The sequence below is a fragment of the Coloeus monedula genome (genome assembly GCF_965178545.1).
Source record: "Coloeus monedula genome assembly, chromosome: 2".
Classification (NCBI taxonomy): domain Eukaryota; kingdom Metazoa; phylum Chordata; class Aves; order Passeriformes; family Corvidae; genus Coloeus; species Coloeus monedula.
Window position 1 is genome coordinate 46,923,473 of NC_138782.1, and position 22,174 is coordinate 46,945,646.

The window sequence follows — 22,174 nt, forward strand, 5'->3', positions numbered from 1 at the left end:
GTTTACAAATTTAGTTTATATTTTTGAGAAAACTTTGCTGCTGCAGTTGACTTTGATCTTCAGCATTTGATGGCATATAGCCCCGCCCTTCCTGAAGCTGTTCAAAGCAGTTAACATCCCTGGTCTTAAATATGACCAAAAAACCTCAAGAAATTTCAGGAAAAAAATTTTTCTTTTTATTTATTTTTAAAGTATGATTTCTTCCCATCTATTTCACTTTCCCATACTTGCAGTAAGATAAAACAGAAAACCTGTTATACAAACAGACACTAGATGAAGTGGAGGACCTGGGAAAAGTTTGTATTCCTCCTTCCCTCTCTTCACAGGCCGCCATACAAGAGAGAGTACACACTCCATTCACAGGGAAGAATTTGACAAGGCAGCAAAGCAGGTTACTAGGCTAAATGACAGGAGTGAGATGGCAAAACAAAAGAAAAAAATTGCAAAAATAAAGCCCTAACAGCTAAGAACTACAAAGTATTTGAATGATATTCACAGCAAATGAATAGCTCTTTAGAGGACCATAAAAGATAATTAGAGTACTTGTGAGGTTTCTATTTTTGAAACTAGATGCTTCCTCGCTTCTTGCCCCCTCCTCCTCCCTCAACTCTGCAAACAGACAGGGCTCAGAGTGTTTTGGGTTAATAACCAGACCAGGTCAGCCTGCAAGAGATTATTTTAAGCTGTCTGCATTTTTTAGATAGGAGTGGATGTGACAGGCTACCCAAGAGAAGATCAAATATAGCAAGAGGTCATCTGTATCATATTATCAATATTTTAAGACTCAAATTTACTGAATTTGATTACAATTTTTACTGAATTTGACTCAAATTTACTGAATTTGATTATTGAATACAAAAATTTAGACCTTGGATAGACAGGATAGAAAATATTACAGCATAGTAAGTTTCACAATATTCAAAGCTCTCATAGATTTTTTTAGACAATCAGTTTTGACCATGAAAAATGCTTCTAAAACCTCATTAAATCTTTTCCCCTCCTGATTAACTGGGCCTGAAAAATATTCTGATGTCTATTGCCCTGCTACCTAAGCTCACTAACCAAGGAATGAACAACCTGAGCATTTTCTCGACAACTTGATTAAGAAAGAGCTGCAGGTGACCTTGACTTAGTCTTTTAATTAATGAAATTTATCAATATGTTCAAGCTTTTTTCCTGCTTGCAAAACATACATCAATTTCTTCCCATTTCCTATGTTCTCAGAATCACACAGAGTCTTTGAGATTGGAAGGGACCACTGGAGATTTTCCACCCCAACTCCCCTTCTCAGGCTGGTTCAGATAGATTAGCTGCTCATGGCTATGTCCAGTCAGGTTTTAAATATCTTCAAAGATGGAGAATCCACAACCTCTCCTGTGAGATGGTTCCAGACCCCAACCATCCTCATAGTAGAAGCCTTTTCTCGTGTTCAGATGGAATTTTGTGTATTTCAAATTACACTCATGGCCTCTTGTCCTCTCACTGGGCACCAATGAAAAGAGCCTGGCTCTGTCCACTTTTCACCCTCCCTTCAAGAATTTATACACTGATGAGATCCTCCTGAGCCTTCTCTAGGCCAAATAGTTCCAGCTCACTGAGCATCTCACTGTATGAAAAATGCTCCAATCCCTTAACCTTCTTTGTGACCTACACTGGATGCTCTCCAATATGTCCTTATCTCTCTTGTACTGGGAAACCCAGGACTGCACACAGCTTTCCAGGTGTGGCCTTGCCAGTGCTGCTGCAAGGACACTTTGCTGGCTCATGCTCAGCTTGCTGTCCTCCCAAATCTCCAGGTCTTTTTCTGCAGTGCTCTTTGCAGGTGGCTGCCCTCCAGTACATGCTGGTTCTTGGGGTCATTTCTCCTCAGCTGCAGGAACTGGCATTGTCCTTTTTTGAACTAGGAATGTTGTCGTCTGCCCACTCTTCATCTTGTTGAGGTCCCTCTGGATGGCATCCCAACAACCTGGGATATCAAACACTCCTCCTGGTTTTGTATCATCAGGAAACTTGCTGAGGGTGTGCTCAGTCCCAGAAACAGGGTCACTGAACAAACACATTAGACAGTGTTGAACCCAGTATTGGTCCCTACGGTATACCACTGGCGAGCCACTGGAGCTAGTGCTGCTGATCACAACCCTCTAAGCCTGGCAGTTGAGCCAGCTTTCAGTCTATCTCACTGTTCATCTATCAAGGCCATCTCCCTTCATCCACCAAGCCAGCCAAGCCAGCCATTTCATCATAGAAGAGTATCAGATGGGTTAAGCAGGACTTACCACGCCTAAATTCATGCTCACTACTCCCAGTCATATTCTTGTCCTCCATGTATCTGGAAATACCTTCCAGGATCACTTGCTCTATCACCTTCACAGGGACAAGCAAGGTTTCTTTATCTGTACTTCCCCAGACTCTCCTTGGACAGAGTTTTTTCCAGTCCTCAGGAACCTCTCCACATGACCTTTTGAAGAAAATCAAGAGTGCCCTCACACTGACATCAGTCAGCTCCATCAGTATTCATGGGTGCATTCTATCAAGTCCCATGGACTCCTTTATGCTCAGTTTGTTTAAATATCCCTTAATTTATTCACCCTTGTATTGGGTTGACCCTGAGTTGATGGACAGTCTTTAAGACCAATTACGCTTCTCACAATTTACATATTTAAACCGCACAGAAAGGCGGGACTCCCCTTTTGGTCGGAGCTCGCTTGCTGGGAGGTGGGGGCAGCTCGGAGCCTCCCAGCCCCGCCGGGCCGGGCCGGGGCCACTGCCCCTTTCCCCCTTTCCCAACGCTGTGGCACGGACCCTGGGTGGCTGGGGGGGGCTGCCCCAGAGCCACAGGCAGCTAAAACCAGCCATGGACTGCTCACAGCTAAAACCAGCCATGGACTGCTCACAGCTAAACCCATCCAGCGCGGCTTCTGGGGACCGGCGGGTCCCTCTCCTCTCCACGCGGGGCCGGCGGAGCCAGCGGGAGCCGGCAGAGCCTCCTGTCTGCAGCCAGCACACTTCGTGCTGAAACTGAAGAAGACACCACGCAGCCAGCAGCACAAAGGGAGCGAGGCTTTTCCCCACCGTAAAGCTGAACAAGAACACCCTTCAGCATGGCGGCGTCAGAGTCAGAGAGAAAGAGAAGTGAGTCCCGTGGGACAGAGCTGAGCATGGCGACTGGGAGAAAAGAGGGCGGGGCCGCGATTCTGGCGGGCAGCTTAAAAGAAACCTTCTTGCATGCCGTGGTAAGAAACTGTAATACCACAAACTGTTTGTCTCTTTAATCCATTTGAAGAACATGGGGGGATGGAGTATCTTCGTGTGCCTGTGAAGATTGTGAAGAATGCCAATGCCAGGCTATATAGTAGTAAGAGGCTGTTAGAGACTTGTGGCGAAGAAGAGCCTTTGTGTGCAGGCCAAAAGAACTTATCCTTAAAAAGATGAATAACCCCATGTGATGGCCCATGTTTTGCAGTGTGAAGGAACTGTGAGATTTTTCATGGGAGAGATGTTCTACACACAGCAGATTGTTTGTTTCCGGGCGGATCTGCTGTTGGTGGCAGTTTGGGAACCACGTGCAACTGAAGGAAAAACCCTTTTTTCCCTTAAGCATAAGAGAGAGACTTTTCAAGAACTGGAACACTGACTAACATCCCATGTTCTGTTATCCCTTGTGTGAGCTAGATAAAAGGAGAGAAGTGCTGGCTGGAGGGGGGGGGGGGGGGGGGGATTTTGCTTTAATTTTGTTTTGTTATTGTCTTTTTACTTTTAATTCTATTAGTAATAAAACTCTTTCATTGTACTGCAACTGTTTAAGGTTTGTGCCTGCTTTGCTTTTCTCCTAATTCTTATCTCACAGAAGGAAAATAAGTAAGTAATGAATATTTTGAACCAAAACCACTACATTTAATTGGTGTTTCTGCCCGGTTTCGAACTCAACCCGCTACAACCCTCTAGTGAGGGTAAGTCTTCCTTGCTCCACACTGTCTGGGATTCTGGAAGGCCAGTCTTACCAGTGAGGGCTGAAGTGAAAACTGTGTTGAACACTTCAGGCTTTTTGGGATCTGTTGTCACCAGATCCCCTACCCCACTATCAGTGGGCTCACGTTTTCCCTAGCATTCCTTCTACTCCTTATGTACTTCCAACAGGCTTTTTGTTACCCTTCACATTCTTCACCAGCTTTAATTCCAGAATGGTTTTAGCTCTCCCTGAACCATTTTCAAATTCTTGAATTTTTATCATTTCTCATTTAGCCATGTTGTTCCATGCTCTGTTTCTCCAATTTTCTGAGAAGTCTCTCCTTCACAAATGCATAACTCTTTTTTCCAAGTTTCTCACTCATCCTGCACAGTTGCAGCACTAACCAGAAACAAACTCATAGGATGTTTTTGACCCATTCTGCAGTTTGTCTTCAAAAGTATTTGCATTAATTCTTAATTATTTCAAATATTTTATAGAAGTCTTTTTCTGCATGAGCCAGAAACAAAGGATTTCAATTAAGATAATTTACTGTAATCCTTTACTTTGTATAAAACAATAATACACAAATCATTTTACTGAAATAAATTAGGTTACATTAATTAAGGAATCAGGATGGAATGCATCCGAATTTCCCCCCTCCCTCCCAACAACTTTCTTTCAATTCTTTTTGTTTGATTATTAAGGCATTTGTTGTTCTTACATCTGTTTAGTAAACACCAGTGGCACATCAGCCTCTTCCTCAAAGAGAAAATACGTCCTACTTTTGCTGAGGGCTAGGGAAAGAAAATTGAATACTAGCTTCTCCCATTTTTTTTTTTAATTAGCTGCCTCTTTTTCTTCTAAGACTTATCACTCTACAGTTCTTGATCCTAACTGTCCTACCCAACCTGCCAATACTCCCTCTTTTGTCCCTCCTATTCCCTCTCCAAAACAGCTACCCCAAAATTCACATTAGTAAGCTCTTCCATTTTATTAACACGCATGCTATTTTACTTTGACTTCTATTTTGGAGGACCTCACTAATGCTTTCACAAGTAGCCAACTTGTGCTTCTTACTGTTATCTCTTTATTATTTAGAGTGATATAGCATTTGAAGAGGTGAGTGAGTCCTACTTCTTTCCAAGCTCCAGTAAGCTAAATGGAAAGATCCAAATAAATCAATAAATCTTTCCAGAACTACAGACTTGGTGTAGCACAGTGCAGAGAAACATAACATAGCAAAGATATTTTTTTGGCTCCCTGCCTTTAGGAACCAAAATAGCTTCTTCCAGATCTCTTTTAACATCTGCTATGCATTGGCCAACTGTACAGCCAAAAGATAAAGCAAATGCAATACTAGAAGTGGTTAGCACACAATTCTAGACTAGAAGTACTAGTGTAAAGTTCTCTTTTACTACAGTAGCATTATTCAAATGAAGATATTATTGACAACACATAATACAAAATATGCTACAATATTGTCCTCTCAGTCTATTTCCAAAACAAAACACATTGTTTATAAGAAAAGTAGTAGATAAGATTTTCAGAGATATGTTCTACACTGCCATTAATAAAGCAGAGCTTCATCAGGCTCAGTAACACAGGAGTGTGGTGATCTTATTTTGTATTACAGAACTGACCATTTATTGAAAAAATGGAGTCTCAGGTGAGAAGGGGAAAAAGACTATTAACCTGATGTGAGCAAAGGGAGCCACTTAAAATCTGATAAACAGCAACACAGCTATTGAGCATCCACCCAGTTTAACTGCTGTAGCACACGGAGGGCTGAGGGGCTCAGGTGGCTGGAGAGAAAGTTCAATTTTTCTCCTGCATGAAAGCACATGGCAAACATGGCAAGGAGGATCAATTATTCAGGCTCCTAAATCTATGGTTCTTTGAATAGATTGACAAAAAGTAGTTATCTTACTTCTTACAAATCTCTGAACGCATAATCAATTTGAGACATATTTTAATTCTTGTTTCAGACTTCTTTTTCCTCCTTGAAACAATATGTAGTTGGAAATGAAAGTTAAAAGTTTTACTGGTGTCAGAAATATGATAGAGACAGAAAACTACTATACTGAATGTCTTTAGATGACAGACTGTGTTCAGCCAACACGAAGTATTTCTAAGCCTGAGCCATACCCTAGAACTAAAACCAATCCAGTTGAACTAGATCAAGGAGTTTGTAGAGATAGGAGGCATAGAATGATAATGGCAACTCCTGATTCCTGGTGCAGAAAACATGTAGATGTCATGATTTTTGGTGACTGGAGGCTCGGGATTGTCTACAAGCAGCTAAATTAGCACTTACAAAGGACATTCTTTCATCCCACTATGCTAGTGTCTATTTCTGGTCATAGTAGCTCTTCTTGAGAGGACAACCAAGCTAAGAATTTCCAAATCACCAAAACCATGATTTTATTTTTGGTTTATCTGATGCATTAAGGAACACAATAGTCCTTCTGTATAGTAACAGCTGTATAATATTGATTGTACCATACACTAATATTAATGAGAGGCAATCTGCAAAGTTACAGATTTCAAAAAAAAGGCTGAACTTCCTCTGAAGACAGGTTTTGTTCAGCCTGAAGAAGAGAAGGCTCTGGGGACACCTTATAACAGCCTTCCAGTATCCAAAGGGGACAACAATAGTGCCAGAGAGGGACTTTTACAAGGGCATGCAATGATAAGACAAGGGGGAATGGCTTCAAACTGAAAGAGGGCAGGTTTTGGTAGGATATTAGGAAGAAATTCTTTACTGTGAGGATGGTAAAACACTGGAACAGGCTGCGAAGTTGTGAAAGACCAGGTTGAAGGGAGCTAGTGGAAGGTGTCCTGCCCATAATGGGGAGATTGGAATGAGATTATCTTAAAGGTCCCTTCCAGCCCAAACCATTCTATGATTCTGTTATTCACTTGTATGCTGAGCCATCTAAATGATTCTCTTAGGGTGCTTTAGGTATCTCAAGGAAATACAGTCTGTGAGATGTCAAACATTAAGGAAGACAGCAGCACAGCTGCCTTTTTATTTAAAAGGTAGGGCAGTACTACAAGCATAGTAAAAACATATTTGCCACCAGTTAGAAATTTACCTTTGGCTAGAAGAGTTCACAAAGGATGTCAACTTGAGCCACTCTTTTTCTGATATCAACAAAATGGAGATACCTGCAAGTCAAATAAGAAAGGTTCATTGGTTTTGGTTTTAGGTGAACATGTCCCCTTATGGTATTAAGGGATAAGTAAAAAAAAAAAACCAAAACTTAAATAAACATTTGTGTAAAATGAAAATCTACTAATTTCTACATGCAAATAAATTATCAAGAACAACTCACTAGCTTTAAAATTCAGTATAGTGCCATATGTATATGTTGCAACAGAGAAGTTAAAGGTGTTATCTATGGAAGCTCCTGGCAATAACTGGAAAAAAAGCGTTGCTAGGGCAAAAGGTCATGAGACAGTACGTGCTGAACCAACAGACTGTTTCATTACGGCTCTGCTTCAAAGGTCATGATAAAGGGTCCACAGCTATTCTTAGAACTGTATTGTAAAAAGCAAGTAGCTTAATAATATCTTCAATTACAAGAATGAGAAAAAGTCATGAAGTTCCATAAAATGTTTTGAGAGAAAAGAGTAGCGAGTTGATCCAAAAAGTTTAGATACATGCTCTGAGATTCTGTGGGATGACTTACAGTGAAGAAAGTATCTAACACCACAAAATTTACATGTGACAATTTTATATTTGCTTCTGAATGAAGGTAAATAAAAGCATATGTAAAATAAAAATATTTTAGCTAGGTCTATCTGATCAACATTAGGGAGAGATAAATCATAAAACTGTCATGTACCAATAAGGCAATTTGGCTATTTTATATCTGAGCTAACAAAGTTTCAAAAGGCATTCGTTTTACCATGATCTCAGATAGTAAAATCTAGCTTGAAAATACACAATATTATATTCATACTGAAAGAAAGGAAAAAGAACACACACACGCAGCAGGAACAGATGTTATTTCCTGTACTAAATCACCACCATAGGGATAAATATAATTCTAATAGGTATTTTACAGAATAGTGCATACAATGGAAAAGAACACAAAGCCTGAAAATCCTACGTCAGCTGCATATCTAGGTATTATGGACACCAGCAGATGGGATGCAGGACAGTTTACTACTATCCTCCTTCTAGGTCTAGTCAAAAATAGGCAATCACTTTAGTCTACTTTTACCAGTATGCTCACAGTTGCATAAAAACCCCAACTCCTGGTGTAGTTACAACCTAAAACTTGAGCAAACACATTCACCAGTGCAGTTTTCATGGGAGAGCTAAAAAAAAGCCCTAAATTATATCAGTAGTAGTGTGGACCAGTATCATTAGATAACTAATCTGTTTGCCAGCAGAAGACACAATTAAAAACCCCCAGGATATTAAACAGAAATTTCTCATTCCTAACCTAAAAATGACATCTGATGAAGACAAATTTCACACATAAAGCTCACTCCAGTAAAATCTGGAACTAAAGCATAGTAAATACTAGAAGTCAAAAGTAAAAACATGAGAAGAAAGCAACTGCATAAATGAAAGCCAATTTTTTTTAGAATGGCTATGGAATCTGGTTCATTTTCCAAAAGAAACTGCTTCCAGTTTCTATAAATAAGTTTATGAGAATATTATCATTATTAACATTGTCCTTCTCACAAAAAAAAGTAATCATATATTCAGATCACTGGAAGAGCAAGCTTCAAAATATCTGTCTCAAAGACAATTTTTAGATTGTCTGCTTATGGGAGCAGAAAGTGGAATCAATTGATCCTCAGAGTAAAGTAGGATTTAGAAGATTATATTGCTCTTTTGTGAGGCAGCCAAATGGGAAAACACTAGGCCTTGTCCACATACCAATTTTTTTCTTTAATCCAAAGTTCTTATACAGAACACCAAATCAGGAAAAGAATTTAAGAATTTAGAATAAAAATAATGTTATATATTTCAAAAATAATTTATTATTTCACCAGCATTCAAAAGTTTTCTTCATAACATCTTGCCCCTACATTCATGAAGGTCTACAAATGGAAAAAAAATCCCTCAGAATTTCAAGTAATGCTTTAAACTCACATAAAGTAACAAATTACAAAACAGAAATAATGGTGCCTATTTTCTTTCATGTGCTTCAAAACTTATTTGTAGTATTGGACATCATAACACTGCTGTGCATCACAGATCTGTTTGTCCTGGACGTCTCATGTTTAACTACTTATGGAGTCACCTCTGGGTTTCTTTATTCTCCAGGAAGTAACACATGGGTTTCATTTGCTGGTTTCTTAATCTTTATCTGAATGTCCACTGGAATTGAAAACTAGTACCTTGTTTCTACAGGAATTGTCACTGAGGAAGTCAGTTTGGCCAAAGACAAGGCAAAGAAGAGTTCACATCGAAAGATACCTGAAATGCAGGTAGAAAGAATTCCTGCATAGCAAAGTCGATCCTTGTTAGTAGCCCTGTTTAGCAAAAAGTCAGACATTCGTAACTGCGGCCTGCCATATACTGCACCTCATTTTCAGCCACAAAAAAATTACTTTTCTGCATGAATATATGGTATTATTTATGTTCCAATCTTTTAATATTTTCTATTCCTATTTTGTTGTTGTGGGAAAAGCAGAAAGATAGAATAATATTAGTACAAGATCTCTCATTTTCCTTTGGCCAGTTTTCTTTCTCTACTGAAAAGTTTTGGCTATGCAGAAGAAATTGATTCCAGAAAGAATGGGCAAAGAAGCAGCATCCTCATCAGGAAAGCCTTGCTCCAAGGAGCTTCCTAGCGCTCCAAAACACTGTACAGATGGTCACTGCAAAGATAAGCTCCACAGAAGTTCAGTATGTCCAGAACATCAGCCTGACGCACTCAATCTACCTGGTAACTCCGAGGTACCCTGGACACACTCGATTTACATTGTAGGAGATGTATTTTTGATGGCATATCCAAGGAAAAAAATAAATTCCACATAGGACCACGAAGGCTAGCTAATGCCTTGCCAAGTCATTTGCTCTAGATTGTGGGATACTATCGACATTTGTGCCTTCAACACTCTGTAGGAACCCAGAGTGCCGAGAATATTTCTCTGCCTGTTTTTAAGGGTTTTTACCCCCCTGGACACCACTGGTATAGCTTTAAACCTTGGGAAAAATTACCAACAGTCAGACAACAGCTAGAAAATACAGTGGTGTGAATTAAGTTATAAACTACTATGTAAGATTGTCACAGGGTGAAAATTTTAGAGGTTTTAGGCTTTTCCTTATAGTATATAGATAAGAGTAAAAAATACCAAAATGGAGGATTGTTGTTGTTCTCTAAACCTTCTTCCCCTTCTCCTACCACTCCATATTTTGCAGTAAAAGTAGTTTGGAATGATTGGATAGAAAATTCCACAGTTCCTAGTTGTGTTACTGAATAATTGGTAAGAAAGGAAAAATAATGTACGTTTTTAGTAACTATTGGTTAAAATGTCTTTAAAAAGGCCATGTAAATTTTGATAATTGCTCTCACTCCTACTTTTCCTCCTTCCATGCTTTACCTGGGTCATGCTAGTGGCTCAGTTTCTCTGATAAGACTTAATAAACAACTATCTAGAAGCATTGAAACTACAGAAGACGTCTCACTTTATCTTTTAAGTGCCTTGCAAGGACTTTCAGCAAATCCTCTCCCATCAGGAGAGACTCGATTTATGGCACGATAAAGTGTCATACTCCGAACTTCCAAGAAGAAACCTTACACTTTCCTCTACACCTAGACCAAATCTCATTCATCCAGTAGCCCTTTCGGTAATACCCTGTCTTGAAAAAAGAATTAGAAAACTACAGAGAGAAAGCAAACAAGCAGACAAACAATTCTGGTCTAGAAGAACACAAACCCAAATACAGGCAGCAAGGGAATCATTCTTTTCTTCTGCCAGGACAAAGACAGGGCACATTCTCCTTTCACCAAGACATGCCAGAAGATACACCACTTTCAGCTGCCTTTTACAAACACACATGCACATACTGCAGCCTTATCTGCCAACCTGGGCTGAAATAACCAGACATTAGGATTTCTGTGTGAGGAACTGAACCCACCATGCAAGAAAAAAACCCATCATTTCTTTAACAGCTAACACTGCTATTAAAGCTTTTTGTATTTAAGTACCCCTTTTGAAACAAAAATGGAGTTCAGTATCTATTAAGTTAAATTCTTTACTTTCCTCTTGCCCATACTTACAATTGCCTATTCATGATATTCAAGTATTAGGAATCTTGAACTTAATATATTGAGCAAAAGAAATGACAAAAACTGCTACAATAAATTTCCGTTTTCAAGTATGACTTAAGTACAAGAACTGCAGATAAAAGTGATACAATTAATGATAAGATTTTTCTCTACCTGCTCAATTTTATTGGCAAAGCTATTGTCAGTCCTATCATTTTATACACCCAAGGTTTCAAGAAAGCTACATTATTCCATAATGCTCAGGCAGAATTTAGAGTTAAATACCTAATCCACAATTCTTACTGGTGATAAAGCCTCTTGCTGGTGCTACAGAAGGTAAATGAAAATCAAGTAGCTATTCACAGAAATTAATTTTATAACACAGGCAAGAATAAGATCACCTGGTTCACACCAGAATAGTAGTTAATGTATTTCATATGTGAAGCAGAACTTTGAAAATACACACACTCTACAAGTACATTGGAAACCATTACCTCCATGAAAAATCCAACTATGACACTTGTCTAGCAAAGACAACTGTATTTCAAAGAGACAGATGGAAAACAGATGTGCAAAAGTGACTTGAACATCTATCTAAAAGTACAAGTATCGAAAGTGCTTGTTTATAAATAAAAGCCATACTGCACAAGCTCTTAGTTTTATTTTAAAGTGTAGTCTCTCTCTGATCTAGTTCTTACAATGATGACAGGTTACACATAAGATTTGGGATCAAACCACAGCACTCCATGTCCTAGCTTCTGCTTTGATTTCAGCAACTAATGGGGGCATCTAGCACTTTACAGGGTCAAGACTGAAGTGATTACATGTATTTTGCCATGTATTTCCTCTCCAAGAACTAAACTCAATTTAACTCCGTATAACTTTCCATATTCCCAACACAATAGACTGATCTCTGTAAAGGCCTTTTCCTTCCTTTCATACAGAAAATGTCCTGTAAATAGCTTATTTCCCACTCTCTAAGTGACTCCTTTTGTTTACAGGAAGGAAAGGGAACAGAAATCTTGCCATAAAATAGTGAGAGCTAAAAAGTTCTGTTTCACTTCCTACTGTGCAGGTGTTTCATACAAGAAATCTCTTTTAATTCTTCATTTCAGAGAGAAAACATGCTGCTTCTTTTTGAAATACAGACTGAGAAATAGAAAACAATAAGGTTAAGGAAGTAGCAGCACGCTTTACTGTGAAACAAAACAAAGATATACAATAACCATTGCTATAAAACTTGTGAAATCCCTGGCTTTGGACAACACAATTATTTCACACATTGACTTGTAAACAGGGTTTTCCTTCTAAATCCATAAGTTCTTTCTTAATTTTTTGCAGCCCAGATAAAGGTGTAGAGATCAGTGTTCCAGGTACTTTTGACAAAAAAAAAAAAAAAAAAAAACACCAACAAAACAAACCACAAAAACCAAAACCAACCAAACAAAAAAAAATACCAAAAACCCCCCAAAAACAAAACTCCAAAATAACACAAACAACAACAATACCAAACTCCTCTCTTATTTGACAAGATCGTTGATTTTAATACCAATGTTGGCCACAATGCTACAATGTCTATTTAAAACCCAAAACGGAATTCCCCAGTAACAGATCTTTCTCAAACTCCCTATTCTAAACAAAAGCCACAAGGACAATGAAAAATAACTTGTGTTCATTCTGGATATATGGCATCTCAGTTTGTACACTTGTTTTTGAGTTTCAGAAATACCAACATCCATCATAGTAAGAATTACATTCATCTCTCTAAGATCTGTAATTCTCTATTGCCCAGTGGCATGTAGAAAATTCAACTTCTAAAAGAAGTCAAGCACATGAAGGCACTAATCCTCTTGTAGGCCACACATATCACTCAGTTCAAAAGGAAATTGAGGACTTTATCACATAATATCACAGCACACCTATCACGAATGCTGTCACAGTATAAAATTATATAAAATCTAAAAATATTATCACAAGGTTATATTTGCCTCTCTGTGGAAAGGATACCTTATTTGATCCAGGCTGGCTGAACCTCACCAGCTACAGGTCAGATTGCAGATCCTTCACCATCACAGTAAACACTGTTCCTAGTTCTACATACCAGTCTCAGCACAGGCAGCAAAGGAGGGATGCCTTCCCAGTGGATGCACTTCCAAACTGTTCTAGCTGAGTAGCACAGGGAACAACATTAATTTATCAGGGAGTGCGCTGCCCAAACACCCATTTCATATCTTAAAGCAACAGCAAGCCAGCTGGAAGGACTGGATGGACCCAAGACAGATTGAAGGTCATCAGATAAATCACCACTGTTCAATCAAAACACTTCCAGTGAAATGTGCAATTACTTGGAGTTTGTTAAAAGCAGCTTTCCATACTTTGTGATCAGTTACCTGGGAAAACAAATTACATCATTGCAGTGTGGATGCTTAAAGAAAGATTTGCTAATTAAGCACAATTAATTGCACAGCAGCACTAATTTGAAAAGCAATATCCATTCATCTTTTGTTTGCTTAAGTCTCAGTCTGACTGCTAAGAAGAATTGTTTATAGAACCTGCAACTTTGGATGGTCCTTTCTCTGAGAAAGATAACAAAAAGCACTTGCTAAGAAACACATAAGGTGAACAGTACATATACACTACTGACACACTCTCTAATATAAGTAGCAGCATAAATAGACCTATCCTTATGCCATCAGAATTTTCTTACATACATTCAAATGCCACTATAGCATCATCCTGAATATGAAAAAAAAAAATCAACTAACCCTGCTCTGACCTGAAAGTTCTGCCACATTCAGAATATAACCCCAAGTAAAGAATATTCTTTATTATGAAAACAGAAAAGGTAAGCTTGAGATAGCTCTACCTTTTGAATTCGCTTTTCAACTGGGAAAGGATCTGTGCTTTATACCAAAATGATTTTGTCAGAAATTAACAGAACACCCCATGATGCCTATCATTAAAATAGATGTCTTTTTACCTGCAGTAAATCTGCAATTAATATGAAATATAAGTATCTTTAATAAAAGGTATTACACAAAGAGCTCAATCTTTATCATTTATATTTTCAACATGACACTCCACACACTGCTATCCACATACATAATGTGAACACCATCTTCATTCCCACCTTTATTTTTCTCCTATGAAACAATGTTCAGCTCCAGGCATTGCTTTCTCCCTTTGCAATACCTCATTTTGACAACACAGCAAAAGCATGTAATAAGCAAGATCACAAAGAGAGCACGAAACAATATCATCTCTGGCACTACCAAATAACAGGTTTGGACCACAAATTATAGAAAATACAATAGATGAGAGAGATTAAATAGCATAGCTATTTTCAGGAGTACCTCAACATTTAGTCCTCATAGTCTTTCCTTTTTTCTTGGTTTTTTTTGTTTGTTTTATTTTTAACTTTTTATTATGCCAGACTTCATCACAGAAGAGATAAAGAGCTTAAATGTGAGTAGTCTGGTATAACCACTGAGAAGCTGAGTACTACACCCCACAATGAAAGAGACAGGGGCTCTTAACTTCCCTCCATTTTCAGAGCAGAAAAGTAAGACATCTGCACTGCTTTTGATACCACCTGAACACAAAAAATAAGAAACCTCATGAAAATAAGAATGCTGAAACTATTAACAGTAAAGGAGAATTATCAGCCTGGAACTGAAGTTACTAAATTAGGCAGAAATTATTGACTGCATCCACAGGAAAGCAAATTTAAAAAAATTCAACTGAATGATGAGGTAGTACCTGACTATTTCAATTAAAGGTAAGTAGAACATGGCAACTGACTTAAGGCAACAGCTTAAAAATAGGAAAGATACAAAAATTACTCACAAGTCATGAAACGAGTGCAAAAAACCCCATAACTAAATCACAGTATTGTGAATGCTATTCATGGAAATAAGATGAATACTTTTTTATATTGTTCCCATAGGTCTGCTCAATATATTATTTATCTTTGACATTTATCTGGGGTAGAAAAAATACTTTTTGTCATTTTTGAGTAGAAAGCAAGATATTAAGTACTATGGAAGAAAACCCAAAGCATTTCTGTATCAGGTCTGCTTTCATCAAGCATGAAAAGCAAGATGATTTTCAAACACAGTCAGTGAAAAGGAATTTTTTTTATCAATATCTTCTCTCAAAAGCAAGAGTAGGGTTTTCTGAGTACTATTTGTAAATGCCTTAATGTTTGTGGGATATGCCTTTTGACAGCATTGCTTGCTTTTTCAAACATACATATGAGCCACAATCATTTTAGAATGAGGTAATAAAAGGAGAGGGCTAAAGGATGAGCAAAAGCCTAATCATTTTAAGTTTTGGAGTGGCTGAGAGACACTTCTGGAAGTCATGCAGTTCAATCTTCTGCTCAGAGCAGGACTCTTATCAGCACTGGAAATGATGAGGCATGGCTTGGTCTTGCTGAGTCTTCAAGACCTCCAAAGATGTAAAATTCAGCTGCTTCTCCAGGCAGTCTGTTCCAGGCCTGTACAGGCCTCCTGGTAGCGTTCCTCCTCACATCTAACCCAAACACACCATATCAGAGTTTGTGGCCGATCTCGCGACAGTGGAAAAAATTCACCTCCACCGTTTTTTGGAACGACCCTCAAGCACCTCAAGTGACATAGGTCACTCAGTAGCTGCTACTTTGTCAGAGTGAGCAAGCCTAGTTCTGTCAGCTTCTCCTGGCAGCTTGTTTGCTCCAAACAAGGGCTTTCTACCCTTCTTGGTGCTCCTCAATTTCTCAACATTCCTCTTGAAATCAGGGAACAAAAATTAGATATTTAACATAAATCAAGATCTTTAACATTTCATCCGGCTCTCCTATTGAAATATCCAGTAATGTAAACAAACTAGTTTTCAGAACTTAGAAATTAATTTTTCATTCAATTATAGCCTCATAGTGCTTTCCATACACACTGAACTTACACATTTGATTGAAAATCCTAATCAAAATTCTGTAGTCCTCTTTCAACCTTAACTCTGAAACAACACTGAAACGATTGACAATGCCCAGAACTGCATTTGAATGTCTCCCATCTCCTTTAGAACATCAAAGGCAAAAATAGCATAATTGGTGATCAAATTCATTCCAAGAATATGAGTCTCATAATTTACTACCATTGCTTTTTATAGTCAACACTCATTACCGGGCGTAACAGTAGAGTGAAATAGGCCAGATTAAACACACAGAATGCAAACCAAAGAGGAATATACAAGGCGAATAAACAACAGAAGAGAAAGAACTAATGGAGATCCTTTCAAGCAATACCAAGACTTGAGCTACATACCTGAGCTGGCATGTACACTATAGCATACTGTAACAAGAACATGATCCCTCTTATGTCAAGAGAGACTAATTTGGAAGCAGACCAAACTTTCAGCATCCCAAATAAAATTAATCCATACCCATAGATGAAGAGGATTTGGTGACAGATTTTTGGGTACATGTTTATTCTGATTTCACAAAAGTCAAAGAAAGTTTGCCACAGTAATACCAGATGTTTCTGGATATGGTAGCTGCCTTATATTAAAAAAATTTGAAGCCCATTAAAGTGTAAATTTTGTATAACAGCTTTGATTTGAACAAACATTTTTGGGAAGTTGGAATGGGACCATAGATCTTTACATGCTTTAAAAAATTATAAATGAATTCTTCTTTGATTAACTTTGACTAAGGAAACATTTTTGCTATATTTTGGATTCCCACTGCAACTAGAGACCAATATACTTACACTATAGCCTAGAGTATACTTCGTTTGCCTGACCAAAAAGAGAAAAAAAATTTGTTCACCACCCTTCAAGCATCCAAAATTCCTGAACTGTTACTAAATAAAAAGCATTTTAAATTTGGGCAATTACAATTACCACTTCTACTGCTGTTTCCCAGACCTTTGTTCTTTACTGAATGGCAAAAACTAAAGCTAACAAAACTAAAGCTTAGTCTCTGGTCAGGATTACCTCATTTTGATTCCTTTTCCATTTATGTTTGACAGACACTTTTTCTTTTCTATTACAAAAAAAAAAAAAAAATAGAAAACCACCAGAGAATTTTGATTGTGCAAAATTCCAGTTTAATTTCTCAAGGTCATTGTTCCTGCAGATGAAGCTTCAGTAACTTACTTCAAATATGGCACAGTTTGTATGGTTCTGAACAAAAAACACAGTTTGTATTTCAGACATGCCTAAATATGCCAGCCTGCCAATCAAACTTGAAGCCTCCCAAAGGCACTATTGCATGAAAAGAGAGATGAGGAAAGGCAGATAATAGCATGCCTCCTGTAAAACAAAAAATTGCTAAGAACCAGGTTTGTTTGCTGTACCAGAAATATGTGAAAGCAGTGTTTTTCAGGGATTTTTTTTTTTTAGATTTTACTGCCTGGAGAAAAGAAAAAAATACAACACATCTAAATTATTGAATAATTAGCAGGGATAACATTTTCACTTCTCCCTGTGCCATATACAGTAGATTTTTCTCCTTCAGTAGGATAGACCCTGCATTTGCGTATTTTAAAAGGCTATCTTCTTCTGAACTTACATAAATGCCCTTAACTGTGAAGTAGTTACAGATATTCAGTATTTGAGAAACTGGAGTCATAGCCACCCATGACATCAGTGAAAAAAAAAATAAAGTTGGCCAGGAAACAAATCCCCTCCCCATATTTCTACACACAATTACACAGTTTAGATATCAGCACACATCAAAGCAATAAAAACAGTGTTGAAGAAGGCATTTATACTCTTAGCTTACAATCCACCTGTTAAGATTTAACAGATTTCAGCACGATTCAGATATGACCTAATCTACTTCTAAATAAAACAATAGAAAGCAGATTTTGGACATATTTAAGAAAGTCAAAATAAATGAAAACATAAAATCAGGAGCCTACATTAAGATAATATCAATATATTCAAATAAGTTTTCTGTAAAAAAAGAATTAATTACCACATTTATACAAAGAGAGCAACTCATTCTCTCAACGTGTGTTTTTTAAGCCACAAGTTTTAATTTTTTTTCCCCCAAACATTAGTTATAGTAGCTCTCATTTGAGGTTCACTCTCCTAGTCCATGCATAGGAGAGAATGCAAATTAAAAGAATGAAGGCTGTGTAGTTTGTCTGGGACAAAAAAGACACCAAGTTTATTGCTGTCTTTTATGCACAGATGTACAGGTATCTTATTTGAGGAAGACAGCAAGGCTCTGCACCTGCATACATTCTGCTACCTAGTAAAGGTTGAGCACAGCTTTGCCCCCAGGCCATGCCACAGCTTCTGCCTCAAAATTAAGTCTCCCTCATGCATTCTGCACCTGCACCTTGGTCTGCCATGTTGCTCTGAGCACAGACTTTTGGTCTTGTTAAAAAATTCGGTAAATTGGAGGAATTTAATCTAAATTGAAACAAACTTTCAAGGCTGTCAAAGTTCTAGCAACACGTCCTTTATCTCAGCCACTGAATCAAAACTAAACCAAGACAAAACCTTCTATTATAAACCTTCTCCTCGGAAGAAGCCTGGAGAAAAATACTGATTTACAACATATTTTGAAACTGTGTTTGCCACCACACAGTTTTATCTCAATAAAAATTATATATTTATATAACTGTTTATACCCATTTAAGGTTGTATGATTTATTTCATGCTAAAGACTGAAATAGAATGAAAGAGTAATAGAATCATGCAGCCAAACAGTATAACATTTCTACCAGGAGTAGACATCTAGCAGTCAAAAGAAAAAATTCTAAATCATAAACATCACAGACCAAGGATAAACTGTTTCCTTCTGATGACTTATAAATCCAAGATCAACAACAAAAGTTTAACCAGAGCTGTTCTTCAGACCTGAGAGCTTTGCTTCTTTTGCCCACTTGGAACAGACAATGAAAGAGTCACTCACAGTTATGTCTTATTTCTCTTTCTACATTTCAGATGTGTGCACAGGCATGCAAACATACACATCTGAGTCACTCACCCCTCTCACATGTGGCAAAGATTTCCCTGCTCCCCAGCCCAAGATCATTACTGTTGCTTTGTTTTACTTCTTTTCCTGCTTGAGACAACTGTTCAATTGCAGTATACACACTTTGCCTCTATCACAAATATCCTCAGTATCACCCAGCACATTTTCCCCCTTACCACAAAGGGATAGTATTTCTGGTTTCAGTCATGATTATCATCGACAGGATTTTTAAGCAGCTCATGCTTTAAAGAAAAAAACAGGTACACAATTGCTTTTTGCAGAAAACCAAAGTATTTTCAAGTTAACCTACTTTTAAGAAGTATAGACAAAAAGAAACAACAACAAAAAAAAAAACACATAAGAGACCATCTAATATACTTTGGACTATGAAGAGAGCAGAATATTTTTGCGTGACAATTTTTTTATCCCCTGCCACAAGACAAAAATGGTATCTAGTGTTAATTATTGAAACAAACATACTTTAAAAACTGACCATGAACTTAGAAAACACAGAAAGGTCAAGATTCCAGACCTTGGCACTCTGATGGGACAAATGGTCAATAATCTTGCAGGCATCAGACCCTTTAGATAAAAATCAGACTAAGACAGTGGGAGTAAGTACAGGCACAGGCTTTGTCTCTTTTCTACTGAAAGTGACAGCTGAAAAGAATCCATAGCAGCCAAACAGAGCAGTGACAGTTCTGTACAAAGAGAGAACCACTTTGCAAGTTTTTCATTTTTTTCTCATATATCCCGCAATCACAAAAGACAGCATTAAGTTTTGGACACAACTTTTGTTCTGTGAAGGCCATGAGGTTAAGGCATTCAGAGAAGTTACTCACTTGTGCACTGCTACACAAATAGGCCGTCATTTTGTTATAAACTGCTCACAACATAATAATGGAAAATTAGTCTTGGAAAAAAATACAGGGAAAAGACATACAAAGCAAGCTTGAGGTTTGTTTAATATACAGCCCAAATTCTCAAATATTCTACTCAAAAGATCAATGATCACAAACTACAGAGCTGCACTCCCATCTGTAATTATCAAAGAGCAGTCAGGAAAGAACTGAATGGGATTCTTTTGATACAAGGAAAAAAACCCAAACCCACCATCTAAATTCATCTAATCTAGTGGTTAACGTATAACAATGAAGCTTGAAGTGATTTATTTTCTTTCAGATGAACAATTCTTTTAATGTAACAAAAATTTAGAGCATTTTGTATTCATGGAGGTATTCATAATGAATATTTTCATGTTTCCCATGTGTTTTCATTCACTTGGTCTTCTCACTCTCCCTCAAGAGCAACTTGAAAGCAAAAACATCCACCTATTCTACAGCCTGTCAGTTTGTGGAAAGAAACTGTTGTTTCTGTATTAAGTTCCCAGAAGACATTGCCTTACACCTTCTTGCCTCTTAAACATGAATGTTATCAACTCTTCTAGTAAGATAACGTCATACTCATTAACTTAGTTTCTCCATGTACTAGTAGTGTGGAAGTTCTACAAATTGTTCATCTTTGATTACAAAAATAATATTAAAACATAACAGAGGCTATGGTAGAAGAGAAGAAAAAAGAAAAGCGAAGCTACTTCTGTCAAGGATAGCAGAGCTATCATTAAATTCATGAACAACTTCCAGAGTACACATGCTAACAGTATGTTTCAGGCAAGATGTTGAAACAAGAACAAAAACCCTGATTCTACATGAGGCAAAATCTTTCTGTCAAACTATTCAAAATACTGATGACATAGAAGCTCAAGAGGCTTTTATTGCCACCATACCTGAACATCACACAGTTTGCTCATTTTAATACTTCATCTGTATGATAGAAGGTGCTAGTCCCATAGGTATTAAATGGGGGGAAAAAAAAGAAAAAGGGCAAGATTTGTATGCTGAAAAATATTTAGGCATTTAAAGTCCATTAAACAAACAATCCCTCTCCAGCCCCCTCCTCCACCACCATCTTTGTGAACCGTATGCCGACTTTCTGGTCTTTGGAACTTCCTGCAACGCTTTTGTTTCCTCTAACTGCTGAGACAGAAAATCATTTGAAGTCCAAGTTGTTTGAATGGAAAGAATATTCTCTATGTCTAAAAACCGTACTCCATGTACTCCCCTACTCCACACTCCATTCTTTTAAAATCCCTAGCTGGAAAAGGAATTTCACCAATTTGCCAGTGGTCAAGGGGCAACCCATGGTGTTGGACTACACAGGGGCTGAGAGCACATCCTCTAGGCAGCAATAAATGCGAAACCTTATGGGTAGGAAGCAAATCTGAGCACACACTTCCCAGCCAGAAGGTGCCCAGGAGCTGACAGCCAGCTGTCTTTCACCAGGAGGTGCACTCTGCTTCTAGCCCCCAGAGAGACTAAGCACACACTGGTCCCTTCGGGCACAGTAAACCACCCAGGGTTTCAATGAGTTACCCAGCTGTACCACAGGCCTACACTTCTTAAACAAAGAAAAGTCATTTTTTTTTCCACAAGTGGGTAATGGCAAGTCAATAGAGGGGTGTGGGAGACAGAATAGAGTACAAGTGAAGGGCATGAAAACTTTTACTGCAGAATGAAAGACTGTATGTGGGAGGAGAAAAGTATTAGAGTAGAAATTATGTCATTACAGTTTAAGGAAAAAATGCATTCTAAACAGATTTCTTTTTTTAATTTATTGCCAAAAAGGTTGAAGGCCATAAACGTTTTATTAGAAGCTCAGATTTTAGGTTTCATAATATCTCATAACTGCAAGGTTTTATTGTGGTCAGCTCGACTATGAGCATTTTTATATTGCTGCTATAAATCAACTGGGCTACTGGCAATTAGCTGCAATTTTGTTGAAAGCTACTTTAAATGAAAAAAAAAAAAAAACAAAACCGTAAAGAAACAGAAAAATACAAAGCAAATATAGCAAGCTGTGTTTTTATTTTGGTGCATGTAACCAAAACACTGGTATGTGATCAAATCTATGAGTCAAACTACTATAGCAAGCAAAAGCCATAAAAATGAAACACTGAAA

At 37.8% G+C, this 22,174-nt stretch overlaps 1 protein-coding gene across 3 annotated transcripts in view; it reads right to left on the reverse strand.

Annotated features, from left to right (window-relative positions):
* Positions 1-22,174, reverse strand: part of SIPA1L2 (signal induced proliferation associated 1 like 2) — a 127,640-nt gene that overhangs the window by 93,047 nt on the left and 12,419 nt on the right. For all 3 annotated transcript variants that reach the window (XM_082302499.1, XM_082302500.1, XM_082302498.1), the window contains exon 2: positions 7,045-7,117. The gene's annotated coding sequence lies outside the window, so the exon portion shown is untranslated. The remainder of the gene's footprint in view (positions 1-7,044; positions 7,118-22,174) is intronic.